Consider the following 5675-nt stretch of genomic DNA (forward strand, 5'->3'; position numbering starts at 1 on the left):
TGTCCAAATTCCAGTATCAGTGATTACAGTGTATCTTGCTATGGTTAAACATCCTATCCCTTACAATTGAAAACTGTTGTGACAAAAGTCTGAGGTGTTTTGCCTTAGAAGTGGCTGACTTTCAGCAGTGAGTTAAATAATTCCTGTATAAACATAGGAAAAAAATTGCCCTCATGTATTTGTGGCAGTTTCTGACTCTTGACAACCCCACAATGGAACTCCAACTGATATAACTAGGAAATTACCTACTTGAACCTTGCATCCCTAGCATCATTCATGCATGATTCTTCTGCTTTTGCTGGTATGGGTCTGTGCTCTCTAACCTCCTACATCAAACGCATACTTTTGCCAATGGCTGCCTGTATTTCTGCAGTCATTCAGTGCTCTCTCTTCCTTTATGTTCTTCACTAAAATACAGATGCTAAAAGATAACTCTTCTTACTCACTAGGTTTAATTTCTGAGTGCATGAGTGTGAGCTAATTCTAATCCCACCTCAGCCCTTCACTGGGAACACTAGCATGTGCTTGTTGAAGTCTTTAAAATCTTGAAGATGTTGGGCAAGGTTCTCATCTGCTGTAAATTGATTTTAATGGTGCTACACCAAATTGCACCAGCTGAAGAGCTGATTTCAATGGGAGTAGGTTAAGTTCCTATGTGTGTGTCCTTAGCCAACTGGCTTTTCCCCCCCGGATCTCAGTTTACCTAACTGAGAAATATCACTAATAATACTGACCCATCTCACACAGGTGATGAGAGCTTTAACTGGTTAGCTTTTGTAAAGTGCTGTGGAGGTGTTGACTATATTACATTCACATAAAAAACATGGAAAATCACTATATCTTAGCAGCAAATGGAACCAATATAACAGTTATCACTGTGTGTGACTGTGAGAGAAATAGACCCAGAATTAGTAGGATAAAACCTTCTGAATCCAATACACCTCTACATTTACACAAACCTATTTAAGGGGCTCAGTCCTCAGCTGAGCCAAATTTCCATTCAGAAATGCTGAAGAAGAAAGGTGTTTCTAAACCACATTTCTGCTCCCCCACTTTTGGACCAGCAGAGGCTCCCCTAAGTGGCTGTAGACAGCTGCTGCACCAGCCAGTGATCTGGTAGAATACACAACACTATGCCTGGCCTTCTGGCACTCCTTCCACATCTCTGACACATCCCTTGCATGGTGCAGGGTAGAAGGCAGGTACTGTGAGGACAGCTACACAAGCTTTGTGCCACCCAAGGACACGCCTGCATCAGGGGAAGTCTCCCAAAGCATTTGGAACAGACCAAAAATTAAGCCCCATGTGTGCCTTTTTCTTGAGACTCTATAGAAAGTTATTCCTTAACATGTTATAGACATAAAACATTCTAATTTTTACTCTCTCACTCACATATATTTGGTAGACATTTTCTTCATCCACATTACAGTGCAATGGTCCAAACACACATTTTCCATGTAGTATAATATTTAAAGATGCTGGAAAACTATGAAAAATATTTCATTCTGGAGGAAATGCTACTCCTGCAACTTATCCTTCAATAAGTTATATTTTTGTGGGGGTTTTGCAATTGGCTTTATCAATTCAAATTTAGATTGTTAAAAACAAGTCACAAAATTCAAGACAAATAGAAATTTTTCTACATAGTCTTTTAATTCAAATGGAAACAGTTGCTTTATAATAAATGTGCTCATATATTCAGTATTGCATTCAGAAATCAGAAATCAGGACTCAAAAATTATAGAATTTTGAAAATTAATAAATGTTGGATGTTTTATATCTTTCTAGCTTTTGAGTCTTTAGGAGTCACCTTTTCATTTTTTTTCTCCACAATTATGAAAGCTAGAAACTGACTTTTCTTCTTTCAAATGAAAGCTGAGATTTATGTGTGATCTCAGGATTCCAGGAAATGGGGTTTTATGACAAACACCACATATTATGAGATATTATTATTATATCTATATCTATATCTATCTATAATTTGTTCTATTTTCAAGCCAAGCACTGCAGATTTGGGGACCTGAAATCCAAACAGACTGTAAATTCAGGAGTCTACAGAAGCCATGAACCCAGGGGAAGAGTCAGGGCAAGAGGACAAAGGAAAATTATCTCCATACAAGGGCTCTTTTCAAAAGTCATGGGGTGAAATTGTTACTCCCACTCTGGCTGCATTACAACATGTAAAGGAGCCAGAGGAGCATAAGTAGGTCCTGAAAGACCCATATCTCGCTCAGGGATGAGTCTGCCACTATAGCTACTACTCCGTCACATAAAGGGACATGCCACAGATGGGGGCTGGAAAGCCTTTTCAGTGGTGGGGCTGCAGCACGTTGGCTAATAGAAGAGGCTTTTTAATTTAGAGGTCTGCCAGGGCTCTCAAAATTATGCTGGGGGCTGAATCCCTGAAGCATCCTGACCCTGGAACACAAGTCATGTGCTTCACCTCTAAGAAGGGCAGCACAAAATCTTACCCTGTAGGGTTGCCAATTTTGGTCAGTCCTGGAGATTTGGCAACACTGCACCCATGGAGGCCTTCCACAGGTCCTCCATGAATTCAAATGGACAGGGATAGACTCAGGAGATACACTGCAGATGTTTTAGCATAAACTTTTCTAATCCAGTGGTGACCCCTATGCATGTTCTCTTGCTAGAATTGTTTATGTTACATGACTGTCTGTGTGGCTATTTCTGAGCCAGACAATTCTGTCTGGGCTAATTCAAGCTGTTTTTGCAGAATGTATTTCCACATATTTTGAGAGATAGAAAGAGAAGATGGAGAGAACTGGGCTCCATAACTCTGAATTTTCTGACCTTTGTGAGTTTGCAGTCTCAACCAGAGCATTGCATTAATGTAGGTATTCCATTTCATTTTTTTCCTTTATTTTAAAAGAGAGAAAGAATGACGTCTTATAACACTTCGTGACTCCATACATCCTCATTCCATATCCACACAAACACAGAGTGTAAATAATGAGTTTAGTTCAAGGACAGCAACACCACACTGTTAAATAAATGAATTCAGCCATCAAAATTCTGCCCTGTAGTTAGATCAGCTTAAATTGACTAATTTTTGACTGTGAGCAAGGGTAGAATATGGGATGAGGTCATTCATTCCAATAAATACCTTCCCTATTTGAAAGAATAATTTAAATATAGCTATGTTAATCTCACTGTGTGTTGCTACAGATATGAGCAAATGCATGTGTTTATAATTTATAATTTGTATTATTGTAGCACCCAGGTGCCACAGTTAAGATCAGAGCTCCACTGTGCTAGGTCCTGTGCAACCATACAGTAGGAGATACTTCTTGCCCCAAAGGAGTTCTAGTCCAAGGCCCTCATCATTCAAACATGACATGATGTTCAGTGTTTGTTATATTTCCTTTTTGTGCCTCAGGATATGACATTGTTACCCCTTACATCTGGGAGAGTCAGTCCCTTAACTCAAGTTATACAGATTCGGTGCATGATTTCATTTACACCAATGCTGTTTTACACTGCTTTGTCAGTGTAAAGATTCCTTGATGACCTGCTCCATGATTTTTCCAGGGACTGAGGTGAGACTGATGGGTCTGTAGTTCCCCAGATTCTCCTTCCCTTTTTTTAAACTATATTTGCCTTTTTTCCAATTGTCCTCCCTGATCGCCACGAGTTTTCAAAGATAATGGCCAGTGGCTGTGCAATCACATCAGCCAACTCCCTTTGCAACTCCTAGGATGCATTAGCTCTTGCACCATGGACTTGTGCATATCCAGATTTTCTAAATAGTCTTTAGCCTGTTCTTTCATCACTGAGGGCTGCTCACCTCCTCCCCATGCTGTGCTGCCCAGTGCAGAAGTCTGGGACCTGACCTTGTCTGTGAAGACCGAGTCAAAAAAAGCATTGAGTACGTCAGTTTCTTCCACATCATCCATCACTAGGGTCTGTCCCCCATTCAGTAAGGGTCCCATACTTTCCCTAATCTTCTTCTTGTTGCTAACATACATGTAGAAACCCTTCTTGTTACCCTTCACATCCTTTGCTCAGTCCTCAAGGTATCCATTTTGAAGCACTTGTAGGAGAGGAAGGTGATCAGGAACAGTCCAACATGGATTTCTCAAGAGCAAGTCATACCTGACAAACCTGATTGCCCTCTATGATGAGATAACTGGCTCTGTGTATATGAGGAAAGCAGTGAACATGATATATCTTGACTTTAGCAAAGCTTTTGATCTCCCACAGTATTCTTGCCAGCAAGTTAAAAAAGTATGGATTGGATGAATGGACTATAAGGTGGGTAGAAAGTTCGCTAGATTATCAGGCTCAACAGGTAATGATCAATGGCTCGATGTCTAGTTGGCACCTGGTATCAAATGTAGTGCCCTGGGGTCTGTCCTGGGGCTGGTTTTGTTCAACTTCTTCATTATGATCTGGATGATGGGACGGATTTCACCCTCAGCGAGTTTGCAGATGACACTAAGCTGGGGGAGAGGTAGATAAGATGGAGGGAAGGGATAAGGTCCAGCGTGACCTAGACAAATTTGGAGGCTTGGGCCAAAGGACATCTGATGAGTTTCAACAAGGACAAGGGCAGAGTCCTGCACATAGGATGGAAGAATCCCATGCATTGCTACAGACTGGGGACTGGCTGGCTAAGCAGCAGTTCTGCAGAAAAACACCTGGGAATTATAGTGGATGAGAAGCTGCATATGAGTTAACAATATGCCCTTGTTGCCAAGAAGGCTAACAAGCATATTAGGCTGCATTAGTAGGAGCATTGCCAGCAGATTCAAGGGAAGTGATTATTTCCCTCTGTTGGGCACTGGTCACATCTTGAGTATTGCATCCAGTTTTGCCCCACCCCACCCTCACTACAGAACAGACGTGGACAAATTGGAGAGACTCCAGCAGAGGGTAATGAAAATGATTAGGGAGCTGAGGCACATATTTATGAGGAGAGAGCTGAGGGAACTGGGGTTATTTAGTCTACAGAAGAGAAGAGTAAAGGGAAATTTGATGCAGCCTTCAACTACTTGAAGGGGGTTCCAAAAAGGATGGAGCTAGGCTGTTCTCAGTGATGGCAGATGACCAAACAAGGAGCAATGGTCTCAAGTTGCAGTGCGGAGGTCTAGGTTGGATATTAGGAAAAACTCTTTCACTAGGAGGGTGGTGAAGCAACTGGTTGCCTAGTGAGTGTGAAATCTCCATCCTTAGCGCTTTTAAGGCCGGCTGACAAAGTCCTGCTGGGATGATTTAGTTGGGGTTGCTCCAGCTTTGAGCAGTGGTTTGGACTAGATGACCTCCTGATGTCTCTTCCAATCCTAAATCTTCTATGATTCTATGTCTTAAGTGGGTATATGTTACACTGAGGGTATGTCTACACTGCACACTCCTTTTGCAGTCTATAGAGTACATACAGTGCATGTTCCACTAGCCTGGGTATAAACAGGCAGTTAGACAGAGAAGCCCTGGCTAGGCGAGTAAGGATACCTCTGTATCCTGTGTGTCTGTACCTGGGTACCCTCCAAGGCTCTATACTCACCCAAGTTCTGCTTCCCCTCCTGCATCGCTATTTTTAGCAGTGAAGTGTCCTGCTGCCTCTCCACTGCTGGAATCCTTCCCAGCTGCATGAAAAGGTGCCAGCAATGGGTAAAGACTGGCAGCAGAGAAAGAAACCTGCAATGGGGAGCCGCCAG

Source organism: Dermochelys coriacea, chromosome 6 (genome assembly GCF_009764565.3).
Source record: "Dermochelys coriacea isolate rDerCor1 chromosome 6, rDerCor1.pri.v4, whole genome shotgun sequence".
Classification (NCBI taxonomy): domain Eukaryota; kingdom Metazoa; phylum Chordata; order Testudines; family Dermochelyidae; genus Dermochelys; species Dermochelys coriacea.